Genomic DNA, 14,368 nt, shown 5'->3' on the forward strand with positions numbered 1-14,368 from the left:
AGTACTGGTGCTACTGCCTCACACTACTTGTGTTACTGCCTCACACTACTGGTGCTACTGCCTCACACTACTGGTGTTACTGCCTCACACTACTGGTGTTACTGCCTCACACTACTGGTGTTACTGCCTCACATTACTGGTGTTACTGCCTCGCACTGCTGGTGTTACTGCCTCACACTACTGGTGTTACTGCCTCGCACTGCTGGTGTTACTGCCTCACACTACTGGTGCTACTGCCTCACACTACTGGTGTTACTGCCTCACACTACTGGTGCTGTTGCCTCACATTACTGGTGTTACTACCTCACACTGCTGGAGTTACTGCCTCACACTACTGGTGCTACTGCCTCACACTACTGGTGCTGCTGCCCCACATTACTGATGTTACTGCCTCACACTGCTGGTGTTACTGCCTCACACTACTGTTGTTACTGGCTCACACTGCTGGTGTTACTGCCTCACACTACTGGTGTTACTGTCTCACACTACTGGTGTTACTGCCTCACACTACTGGTGCTGCTGCCCCACATTACTGGTGTTACTGCCTCACATTACTGGTGTTGCTGCCTCACACTACTGGTGTTACTGCCTCACATTGCTGGTGTTACTGACTCACACTACTGATGTTACTGTCTCACACTACTGGTGTTACTGTCTCACACTACTGGTGCTGTTGCCTCACACTACTGGTGCTGTTGCCTCACATTACTGGTGTTACTGCCTCACACTGCTGGTGTTACTGCCTCACACTACTGGTGCTACTGTCTCACACTACTGGTGTTACTGCCTCACACTACTGGTGTTACTGTCTCACACTACTGGTGTTACTGCCTCACACTACTGCTGCTGTTGCCTCATTACTGGTGTTACTGCCTCACACTGCTGGTGTTACTGCCTCACACTACTGGTGTTACTGCCTCACACTACTGGTGTTACTGTCTCACACTACTGGTTTTACTGCCTCACACTACTGGTGCTGCTGCCTCACATTACTGGTGTTACTACCTCACACTGCTGGAGTTACTGCCTCACACTACTGGTGCTGCTGCCCCACATTACTGGTGTTACTGCCTCACACTGCTGGTGTTGCTGCCCCACACTACTGGTGCTACTGCCTCACACTACTGGTGCTGCTGCCTCACATTACTTGTGTTACTGCCTCACACTGCTGGTGTTACTGCCTCACACTGTTGGTGTTACTGCCTCACACTGTTGGTGTTACTGCCTCACACTGTTGGTGTTACTGCCTCACACTGCTGGTGTTACTGCCTCACACTGCTGGTGTTACTGCCTCACACTGCTGGTGTTACTGCCTCACACTGCTGGTGTTACTGCCTCACACTGCATGAGCATAGTTATGATTTACGTCGCTTGTTCCTCTATGTTGGGGCTGTCAAGATATTCCTGTTTATCTTTCGTACTGTTTGTCCTTTCTCTGCCTGTGTCGCTTCCTTCTTGTATACCTGTCTGTGTCGCTTCCTTCTTGTATACCTGTCTGTGTCGCTGTCTCTGTCTTTCTCTATATGCGTCTGTCTGTCTAGTAACGGTCAATCAAGTTAGTTCATAAAGGAAGTAGTTATAATAATAACCATAATTTTTAAATTGGTGGAGGGGTAGGCCAGTGGAAGGTCTCGGCCAGATAACCAAAAGCTCCAACGGTGGGTCATATGACTAAGACCCGCGTCAGGAAACACCTGTCCTTTTTCCTGACGAACCTCACCCAAGTCAGTTTAAGGGAAGATGTCAGCAGCTGTCATTCTGGACTCACACAAATATATCTCTGAGGTCAACAGTCTTCATCAGTACTTAGTATGACTAGAGTATTATGTAGTATGTAAATCTTATCATTTATTATGACGGCGTTATGCCAGCCAGTTGCATTACCAGTCCAGTACAGAGATTGGATGGAGAAAGAAGTGGGTTGAGATCAATTCCTTGGTCTTGCTAAATTTCGTCTTTACGTTTCCCGCTGTTTATTCCATGTACTGAATTGATAAAGCCACGGGCGAAACATCGCCACAGTAAAGATACCCAAGTGTTGCACATGTTTGTTATTCATATATGTGTCTGTTTTGTACACCATTACTATAATGAGTTAGTTGAACTTAGCGGTGGCGAGGCGAACAACACAAGTGAGAACCGTGAACAGAAACTGGGCAAACCCAAGCAGTTATATATGTAATAATAATAATAATAATAATAATAATAATAATAATAATAATAATAATAATAATAATAATAATATTAAAATAAAAATACGAGCCTGGCCCATGGCCGGGCTCCGAGAGTAGTAAGACTCTCGAAACTCATCATAGATATATGAGAGGTAATAATAATAATACTAATATAATAATAATAATGTTTCTCAGCAGAGATAGACAGTTTCTGATCTCCCATCTACTCGCAGCTTGGCCTTCCTCTGACCGCCAGGTTTTTGCGTCGAGGCTCATTGTACAGGTTGCGACGAATGCGCTGCGCGTTGCGGTAGTCGCAGTAACGCTCACACCGATCTGCTGCACGCTAGTAAATTACTCTCACTTCCTGCCTGGCCAGCCATGCGTGCCCACTGCAGAAAACCTCCGTAAACGGATAAAATATACACTGTGGTGTTCCTTTGTAGCTTAATGAAAGTTTTTAATAACACAATTAGGATTGTGTAGCAACTCTGTGGGAACACCCAGTGTATGATGATAGTTCTGTATAGTGGTTGTATTGTGAATGTACACCCAGTATGTACATACTATACACTGTAGTGTACACACTATACTATACACTGTCATATTTTATGTGATGGTTATAGTGTACAACACCCATAGTGTGTATTAATGTTGGTAGAATTAACGGGGGATTTGATGAACTAGAATGAGGCACAACTCGTTCTCACCGAACCAGACCTCAGACGCCGACGGTGCCTAGAAGCCTCACTAATCGCCGTCACCGACACTATAGAACGCAACACTGGAAACTACAAAATTTCAAAAACATTGGCATACATGATGCTTAAGAACCACCAACCCAACAACACAGGAGTCACATGATTTCATCGTCTACCCGTCCTCATCATAGGTAGAGGTTGTTTTGATAAGGACCTGCCTCGCATGGGCCAGTAGGCCTTCTACAGTGTTCCTCCATTCTTATGTTCTTATGACATTCCTCAGGTCACGTGCGTCACACCTCACTCTCCGCCTATATATATAATGTCTTTCTACCTCTGTATGTTAGAAGTGATCAAGGTCCCAGGACCGAAACGTTTTCTAATAAATATGTCATAGTGTTTGCTAACGTGTCTTTCTAAACCAACTTGTCGGTATTTATTACCAAGGTTTATACCACGAGGTGGATGTAGAATACACGAGGTGGATGTAGAATACACGTGGTGGTGACAGAGCTGCTCATCCTTGGGAATGTTCACACGACAGCCAGATGACGTGGTGGTCACCCGTGGTCTCATGGTCACTCATGGTCACTAGTGGTGCTGCTGGACACAGGTGAGACCTCAGGCTACGCAGGTTGCCGCTGTCCTTTAAATTATTGCAAATCAGTGCTCAATACACAAGAAAAACACTAAATTTCTTTAGTGTCTTAATTTCTGGACCTGCAGACATGTGCTGTACCTGTAGACGTGTATATCTCTGCTGTACCGGCAGACGTATGTACCTCTGCTGTACCTGCAGACGTGCACATGTGCGGTGTCTGCGTAGCATCAGGGAAGGGGAGCAGAGACTACACCGTGAGAACAGCGTGGGGAAGATGGTAGGCATGCTGGCTGCATAACTCATCTCCCTTGGTGGCTTATTGTGTTTCTACTCAGACGGTTTAGTTCTGCGTTAAGAGATTCGTATCTCTCGTTAATAGTATTAATACAGAACTTGTATGGTAGTCAAGACATTGGTGGTATGGTAATCCCCCCCCCCCACCCCACTCGCCCTCCCTGCTATCATTGAAGCCAAGAATTGTCAGTATATTGTCAGCAGAATGTGTGATGCTTGAAGAGATTTGTAAGTGAATGTATCCGTATACTAGCCATACAGACTGAACCTCCGGGATTCAAAATATCTATTTCCTTTGAAGATTTAATTGTTTATTGTGTATTTATTCTTTGTAAGTGGGGAAAATAAGGGTATTAAAAAATTGGCAAGATAATAATTAAAAGTTTTAAGGGAGTATATTGGTTAGTCTAGTTTGTGTATTTTGAGTAAAACCACATATTCTCTCTCTCTCTCTCTCTCTCTCTCTCTCTCTCTCTCTCTCTCTCTCTCTCTCTCTCTCTCTCTCTCTCTCTCTCTCTCTCACTCTCTCTCTCACAAAAAAAAAGCTAGGTGTCTTTCGACAAGAACCTTTGATAACTAGTAACTAACTAACACACACTACCTACATCATCGTATATTCGGATATATATATATATATATATATATATATATATATATATATATATATATATATATATATATATATATATATATATATATATATATATATATATATATCAAAGAAACTTAAAGCTTAATGGAGAGGACGTGGAACCTTAATAACGCACGCCAAGTTAATATAATTTAAAATATTAACTCCACATTGGAGGTTATTGTCTTCGGGGTTTTTACAGCGTGATTTCACTTAATATACCTCGTGGTGGAGGAAAAGCAGTGTACCTCGCGGGGCTCATCATTCCTATTCTTAAAACTGTGTATGGAATAAGGTTCTATCTCATCATCCAGATTATACCACTTGTTAATAACCCACAGACTGAATAAGTATTGTATTGAAATTACTATACTCACCTAGTTATATTTGCAGGGGTTGATTCATAGCTTCTGGTCCATCTTCATCTCATCGATCGGCAGACAGCTATGAGAGAGAGAAACCCGGGAATAACCAGGACTGGTTAAGCCAACGGATACACCACTTCTTGACCATACAGTTCCAGCAAGGGTACTGGTGGCTTGGAGGTCCTGGGAGGAACCAAAGAAGACCAGGGTGAGGAGGTGGAGGAGGGAGGGGGACTAAGAGTGCAATTTGTATTAAAATCATCTCCTGCCATATGTCGGGAACGTTAGCGAGAAGTGGAAGGATTACAGGCAACGAGGGTTGAGGAGAGGCCTGGCCAGGTAGATATCTCCAGGTAAGTCGAGGCTAGAAGGGTGATTGGAGTGGGTCTGGCCAGGGAGGTGATCTTTTTCCTGCTTGGAGGCTGGTAGCAGCAATGCAAGTGTTTTTGTTCATCTCCCTCCGGGTGATGCTGCTACATTCTCAGTGATGCTCGCCGGTTCCACCAGTTTTCCTCTATAAGAACTATACCCTCTTCTGTGGAGGCAAGATGGTATGTGAAGTTGTATTCAGGCTGTGGAAGAGACAGATGTTGATTTCCCAACAATCCAGTTCGAGCGATGGTATTGGTTTTGTTAGTTGTGGGAGCTGTGTTTGTGTCGCTCTTATTTGTGGGAGCTCTGTTTGTGTCCCTGTTAGTTGTGGGAGCTGTGTTTGTGTCGCTCTTATTTGTGGGAGCTCTGTTTGTGTCCCTGTTAGTTGTGGGAGCTGTTTACTTCCTTCTTGTTAGTAGCGAAAACTTTGTATCCTTGTTAGTTGTGTGAGCTGTGTTTGCCTCATTGTTGTTAGTCGTAAGAGTTGTGCCCATGTTAGTATTGATGGTTGCTTGTCCTTGTTAGTAAGAACTGTTTGCGACCTTGTTGGTGATTTGGTTCTCAGTTAGGTGACCTTGTTAGTGGTGTGGTTCTCAGTTAGGTGACCTTGTTAGTGGTGTGGTTCTCAGTTAGGTGACCTTGTTAGTGGTGTGGTTCTCAGTTAGGTGACCTTGTTAGTGGTGTGGTTCTCAGTTAGGTGACCTTGTTAGTGGTGTGGTTCTCAGTTAGGTGACCTTGTTAGTGGTGTGGTTCTCAGTTAGGTGACCTTGTTAGTGGTGTGGTTCTCAGTTAGGTGTTACTATGAAAGAACTTGTATCTCACTCTGATAATGAAATATTTGCAAAGACATTTTGTGGACTGACTGATCACTTAAAGTTAGTTACTTTCTATTTATTTAATAAATCGGTTGGTTAATTGCTCTTATGATGCAGTTGTATATGTGTACCCACGGGAGAGAGAGAGAGAGAGAGAGAGAGAGAGAGAGAGAGAGAGAGAGAGAAAGTGAGCAAGCAAGCAGTCCGGTGAGAGTCGTGCATGGGTTGCGTAGACGAATGCAAGAGAGTGGATTTCTATAGTGTGGTGTGGTCAACATTGCAACAGAGGTGGGGAAGGTTCTCTCTCACAGACCTGGCTTACTGACTCACCCTGTAGCCTGCTGACACCGCTGCTTAAACAGTCTGATGGGGTTTTTTCTTCTTGGTATTCCAGTGAGCGATAAGGTTCCTTATCAAAGTAGCATAGTGCTGCGCATGTTTACTATTACATCTTGGTATTAGGTATCGCATGTGTACTAATTACATCTCGGTATTAGGTACCATCTTTGAGCTTAACTTACCCTGTACTAATATTTAGAGATGACCTTTTGTCTCTTAACATTGAAGAACAATAATAATAATAATAACTAGTCATAGGTACAAATAATGTAGCGACATTAAATATTATATAAATGCTGCCGCCGCTGTTGCTGCTGTTACTGCTGTTGCTGTTGCTGATGCTGCTGTTGCTAATGCTGCTGTTGTTGCTGATGCTTCTGCTGTTGCTACTGCTGTGGCTGATGTTGCTACTGTTGCTGTTACTACTGCTACTGCTGTTGCTACTGCTGTTGCTTTAAATAATCACCTTCGCCCTTATTTTTCTTTTTTTACTCTTGCATTCCATACATCAGGAAGATCCAAGGTTACTGGTACCACCACCACTGTGACAACTTGCCCACCTTCATCCACCACCACCACCATCACAACCACCACACCATAACGGCCAAGTCCATCACCATTACCAACCACCACTACAACTATTACCACCACCACAGTACAGGCAAGATCCTCCCTCCTCACTGTCCACAAACACCATCTTTTTCTGCATCTGAAAGACTACCTTTTTGTGGCCAGACTGGTAATGGCGATTCATTGCTTGGGATAATTCACCGGTGGCCAGGGGATTCCAACATGGCTTGCTGATCAAGCTTCCATCACTGCTGATGGACCACTCTGCCAACACAACTAATGGACAAGGTTTCCAACACAACTAATGGACCAGGCTGCCAACACTACTGAACCAGGCTGCCAACACAACTAATAGACCAGGCTTCCAACAAAACTACTGGACCAGGCTTCCATAATCGCTGGAAAGGCTAATTATCACAAAGTAGTATATTTATGCAGAGCTCCTGAGCAACTCATTGATAAATGTCCATTTCTAGGATATGTGTTTGTAATATTAATCAGTTGAAACGAGTACAGGTGATGGTGATGCTTGTGGTAATGGTAGTTATGGTGGTGATGGTTGTGGTGGTGATGGTGCTAATAGTTGTAGTGTTTTATTAGTCAGGAAACATGACAGTTGTTTCTTCCCAGTATACATGTAGTTACTAACTCTTAATACAGTAACTCATTTTTTTCTGTTTAAAAGGCAGGAAAATCACCATTTCCAAACATCATTATAACTACCATCACTATAAGCACCACCATCACTGTAACGAGCACTATCACTACCATCATCACTATAATAAGCACCACCATCACTGTAACGACCACCACCATCACTATAATAAGCACCACCACTATCACTACCACCATCACTATAATAAGCACCACCACTATCACTACCACCATCACTATAATAAGCACCACCACTATCACTACCACCATAACAATAATAAGCACCACCACTATCACTACCACCATCACAGTAATAAGCATCACCACTATCACTACCACCATCACAATAATAAGCACCACCACTATCACTACCACCATCACTATAATAAGCACCACCACTATTACTACCATCACTATAATAAGCACCACCACTATCACTACCACCATCACAATAATAAGCACTACCACCATCACTATAATAAGCACCACCACTATCACTACCACCATCACAATAATAAGCACCACCACCATCACTATAATAAGCACCACCACTATCACTACCACTATCACTATAATAAGCACCACCACTATCACTATAATAAGCACCACCACTATCACTACCATCACGATAATAAGCACCACCACTATCACTACCACCATCACAATAATAAGCACTACCACCATCACTATAATAAACACCACCACTGTCACTACCACCATCACAATAATAAGCACCACCACTGTCACTACCACCATCACAATAATAAGCACCACCACTGTCACTACCACCATCACAATAATAAGCACCACCACTATCACTACCACCATCACTATAATAAGCACCACCACTATCACTACCACCATCACAATAATAAGCACCACCACTATCACTACCACTATCACTATAATAAGCACCACCACTATCACTACCACCATCATAATAATAAGCACCACCACTATCACTATCACCATCACTATAATAAGCATCACCACTATCACTACCACCATCACTATAATAAGCACCACCACTATCACTACCACCATCACAATAATAAGCACCACCACTATCACTACCACCATCACAATAATAAGCACCACCACTGTCACTACCACCATCACTATAATAAGCACCACCACTATCACTACCACCATCACAATAATAAGCACCACCACTATCACTACCACTATCACAATAATAAGCACCACCACTGTCACTACCACCATCACAATAATAAGCACCACCACTATCACTACCACCATCACAATAATAAGCACCACCACTATCACTACCACCATCACAATAATAAGCACCACCACTATCACTACCACCATCACAATAATAAGCACCACCACTATCACTACCACTATCACAATAATAAGCACCACCACTGTCACTACCACCATCACAATAATAAGCACCACCACTATCACTACCACCATCACAATAATAAGCACCACCACTATCACTACCACCATCACTATAATAAGCACCACCACTATCACTACCACCATCACAATAATAAGCACCACCACTATCACTACCACCATCACAATAATAAGCACCACCACTATCACTACCACCATCACAATAATAAGCACCACCATCACTATAATAAGCACCACCACTATCACTACCACCATCACTATAATAAGCACCACCACTATCACTACCATCACTATAATAAGCACCACCACTATCACTACCACCATCACAATAATAAGCACCACCACTATCACTACCACCATCACAATAATAAGCACCACCACTATCACTACCACCATCACAATAATAAGCACCACCACCATCACAATAACCACCACTATCATACCACCATCACAATAATAAGCACCACCACTATCACTAATAAGCCACCATCACAATAATAAGCACCACCACTATCACTACCACCATCACAATAATAAGCACCACCACTATCACTACCACTATCACAATAATAAGCACCACCACTGTCACTACCACCATCACAATAATAAGCACCACCACTATCACTACCACCATCACAATAATAAGCACCACCACTATCACTACCACCATCACAATAATAAGCACCACCACTATCACTACCACCATCACTATAATAAGCACCACCACTATCACTACCACCATCACAATAATAAGCACCACCACTATCACTACCACCATCACAATAATAAGCACCACCACTATCACTACCAGCAGCAGCAGGTTTGCAGAAAGTGCTGCAGCTGTGATCTGATGTCTGCTTGGTCACTCTTCCTTGCTACTTTATTGCTTTCACTCTTTTCACGTTGATCCAGCAGACTGTGACTACCATCTGCAAGCACTGATCCAACAGGCTGAGTGATTACTGTTTACAAGCATGGATCCAGCAGGCTATGTGACTACTGTTTGCAAGCATTGGTCCAGCAGGTTGTGTGACTGTCTGCAAGCATTGATCCAGCAGGTTGTGTGACTACTGTCTGCAAGCATTGATCCAGCAGGTTGTGTGACTACCGTTTGCAAGCATTGATCCAACAGATTGTGTGACTACTGTTTGCAAGCATTGATCCAGCAAGCTGTGATTGCTGTCTGCAACATATTATCCATGGATAAAGAATTCAGCATTTTGTGCTTTATCATCCTTATTTTCTGCCGTCTTGATTTCTTGTTTATTCTCTGCTGCTACTTCCTCATTCCTTGCTTCATCTATGGTTGCTTCCTCATTCCTTGCTTCATCTATAGTTACTTCCTCATTCCTTGCTTCATCTATAGTTACTTCCTCATTCCTTGCTTCATCTATAGTTACTTCCTCATTCCTTGCTTCATCTATGGTTACTTCCTCATTCCTTGCTTCATCTATGGTTGCTTCATCTATGGTTGCTTCATCTATGGTTGCTTCCTCATTCCTTGCTTCATCTATGGTTGCTTCCTCATTCCTTGCTTCATCTATGGTTGCTTCCTCATTCCTTGCTTCATCTATGGTTGCTTTCTCATTCCTTGCTTCATCTATGGTTGCTTCATCTATGGTTACTTCCTCATTCCTTGCTTCATCTATGGTTGCTTCCTCATTCCTTGCTTCATCTATGGTTGCTTCATCTATGGTTACTTCCTCATTCCTTGCTTCATCTATAGTTACTTCCTCATTCCTTGCTTCATCTATGGTTACTTCCTCATTCCTTGCTTCATCTATAGTTACTTCCTCATTCCTTGCTTCATCTATGGTTACTTTCTCATTCCTTGCTTCATCTATAGTTACTTCCTCATTCCTTGCTTCATCTATGGTTACTTTCTCATTCCTTGCTTCATCTATAGTTACTTCCTCATTCCTTGCTTCATCTATGGTTACTTTCTCATTCCTTGCTTCATCTATAGTTACTTCCTCATTCCTTGCTTCATCTATGGTTACTTTCTCATTCCTTGCTTCATCTATAGTTACTTCCTCATTCCTTGCTTCATCTATAGTTACTTCCTCATTCCTTGCTTCATCTATGGTTACTTCCTCATTCCTTGCTTCATCTATGGTTGCTTTCTCATTCCTTGCTTCATCTATAGTTACTTCCTCATTCCTTGCTTCATCTATGGTTGCTTCCTCATTCCTTGCTTCATCTATGGTTACTTCCTCATTCCTTGCTTCATCTATGGTTGCTTTCTCATTCCTTGCTTCATCTATGGTTACTTTCTCATTCCTTGCTTCATCTATGGTTACTTCCTCATTCCTTGCTTCATCTATGGTTGCTTTCTCATTCCTTGCTTCATCTATAGTTACTTCCTCATTCCTTGCTTCATCTATAGTTACTTCCTCATTCCTTGCTTCATCTACGGTTACTTTCTCATTCCTTGCTTCATCTATAGTTACTTCCTCATTCCTTGCTTCATCTATAGTTACTTCCTCATTCCTTGCTTCATCTATGGTTACTTCCTCATTCCTTGCTTCATCTATGGTTGCTTTCTCATTCCTTGCTTCATCTATAGTTACTTCCTCATTCCTTGCTTCATCTATGGTTGCTTCCTCATTCCTTGCTTCTCTATGGTTACTTCTCATTCCTTGCTTCATCTATAGTTACTTCCTCATTCCTTGCTTCATCTATAGTTACTTCCTCATTCCTTGCTTCATCTATAGTTACTTCCTCATTCCTTGCTTCATCTATGGTTGCTTTCTCATTCCTTGCTTCATCTATGGTTACTTTCTCATTCCTTGCTTCATCTATGGTTACTTCCTCATTCCTTGCTTCATCTATGGTTGCTTCCTCATTCCTTGCTTCATCTATAGTTACTTCCTCATTCCTTGCTTCATCTATGGTTGCTTTCTCATTCCTTGCTTCATCTATAGTTACTTCCTCATTCCTTGCTTCATCTATGGTTGCTTTCTCATTCCTTGCTTCATCTATGGTTACTTCCTCATTCCTTGCTTCATCTATGGTTGCTTTCTCATTCCTTGCTTCATCTATGGTTACTTCCTCATTCCTTGCTTCATCTATAGTTACTTCCTCATTCCTTGCTTCATCTATGGTTGCTTTCTCATTCCTTGCTTCATCTATGGTTACTTCCTCATTCCTTGCTTCATCTATGGTTACTTCCTCATTCCTTGCTTCATCTATGGTTGCTTTCTCATTCCTTGCTTCATCTATAGTTACTTCCTCATTCCTTGCTTCATCTATGGTTGCTTTCTCATTCCTTGCTTCATCTATGGTTGCTTTCTCATTCCTTGCTTCATCTATGGTTACTTCCTCATTCCTTGCTTCATCTATAGTTACTTCCTCATTCCTTGCTTCATCTCTCTCTCTCTCTCTCTCTCTCTCTCTCTCTCTCTCTGCTTTCCAGTCTTAAGGTTATAAACATTAAAATTCACGGGAAAACGTTAAGCTCCTACGGGCTTAACGCTTCCCCCTTAAGTTAAATAATTTTCACCACAAGAGGTCGTAGACCAGCTTTATGCAACTGTATCAATCATAGACCAGCTTAATACAAGTGTATCAATCATAGACCAGCTTAATACAAGTGTATCAATCATAGACCAGCTTAATACAACTGTATCAATCATAGACCAGCTTAATACAACTGTATCAATCATAGACCAGCTTAATACAACTGTATCAATCATAGACCAGCTTAATACAACTGTATCAATCATAGACCAGCTTAAACTATCATCAATATTGATGTTATTTTGATATTCAGTAGTGACTGTCAACACAATTCAGGCTGAGAGATATTCTTAGTGTAACTTATTAATCTGTAATATTTTGTGTTTCAGGTGAGTGTTGAGGCACTTCAGATCCTGAAGTTGTGAAGGTGAGTGTTTCTGGTGTGTAGATGCGCTCCTAGACCTGAAGCTGCGTATGGGTAATGTATATACTTGAGAGATCTGCATGGTGTGTCTACCTCATCAATATCCTATATACTCAGCTACATACTCTTAAAGGTGTATGTGTGTAATATTATTATTAGTAGCAGTAGTAGTAGTAGTATTAGTAGTAGTGGTAGTAGTAGTAGTAGTAGCAATAGTAGTAGCATTTACCTTGTGTCAAAGGGCACTTGTCGATAGACACTTAGTCTGATATATATATATATATATATATATATATATATATATATATATATATATATATATATATATATATATATATATATATATATATATATATATTGTGTGATGTGGTTGCTGGTGTGTGTGTGTGTGTGTGTGTGTGTGTGTGTGTGTGTGTGTGGACGAGCCTGGCCCAAGGCCGGGCTCCGGGAGTGGAAAAACTCTCAGAACTTATCAAAGGTATATCTTCTCCCTGCTTCTCTCTCTCTCTCCCTAGCTATTTAACACTCCACTAATCCTCATTGTATCCTTCAGTAGGATTTAAGGATTCTCGGCTTCCCTATACCGCTGCTACAATGTTTTTTTCCTTCCCGTTGATTGGGTTTCCGTTGGTCGTTTTCCATTCGTAGCTTTTCCATTGCTAGTTTACTCTAGTGGTTTTCTGTTGGTAGTTAAAGTTGTTGGTTTTCCGTTAGTATTTTCCGTTGGTGGTTGACTTGGGGCCAACACCAGGGTGGATAGCATTAAGATAACATCCAGTGGTGTCATCAACTTACATTAATATGCAAATATCGTGAACAAGCGATACAGGATGCAAAACAACCACCGGGGGATTTGAATGATAGCTCTCGGCCTTTCGTGTTGCAATCAACACATCATCAGGAGCTTGCAGTGTTGAATAAAAGACGAGGAGGTCCAAGCAATACGATCACAGGGAACGCCTTGCAAGGCATTCCTTGTGTTGTTTTACAAGTGATGCTGGTTCCCTGGTTCATGACTCAGGAACTAGTATTAACACGATTGCAAACAAACCAAGTACGGGTGAGGATCGAACTCACGGTGAGTGAGTCGAAAAACTCCAGGCCAGTGCCTAAGCCACTGGGCCAGCTGGCTACAATAAGATTCATCCAACTAGGTATATTTACATACCATAGGGAGGTTAGCATGGGCCACCACTGTGACCACAAATGTGACCAAGTGTATAAATATACCTAGTTGGAGGAATCTTATTGTTTGCAGCTGGCCCAGTGGTTTACGCACTGGCCTGGAGTTTTACCACTCGCCGTGAGTTTGATCCCAATCCGTACCGTGGTTTCCTTGACTGACCCGTCGGCGGTTGCCAGAGGTTCTTCTTCCACAGCTTGCCCCGTTAAATGACATTCCTGGTGAGGGCCTGATCAACCAGGCTATTGCTACCTGCACTCTACAGACGCATACGACCATCACATCGTGCAGGGGCGACGGACTGGTAGTAGTAGTAGTGTCAACACTTGACCTTTAGTGACTTATACCTCTGCTGCTCACTTGTCTGAAGTTTCCCTTCCATCTGTGTTCATTTTATTGT

The 14,368-nt window shown here is 42.3% G+C and overlaps 1 protein-coding gene and 1 long non-coding RNA gene across 2 annotated transcripts in view; both read left to right on the forward strand.

The window, feature by feature from the left end:
- CenG1A (Centaurin gamma 1A) overlaps positions 1 to 14,368 on the forward strand; it is a 675,383-nt gene that overhangs the window by 378,906 nt on the left and 282,109 nt on the right. The window lies entirely within an intron of this gene.
- LOC128702852 (uncharacterized) lies at positions 2,816 to 5,849 on the forward strand. The gene is made up of 3 exons (XR_008409164.2): positions 2,816 to 3,488; positions 3,602 to 3,753; positions 4,795 to 5,849. It is a non-coding gene; the product is annotated as an uncharacterized lncRNA (long non-coding RNA).

Source organism: Cherax quadricarinatus, chromosome 82, assembly GCF_038502225.1.
Source record: "Cherax quadricarinatus isolate ZL_2023a chromosome 82, ASM3850222v1, whole genome shotgun sequence".
NCBI classification, from domain to species: domain Eukaryota; kingdom Metazoa; phylum Arthropoda; class Malacostraca; order Decapoda; family Parastacidae; genus Cherax; species Cherax quadricarinatus.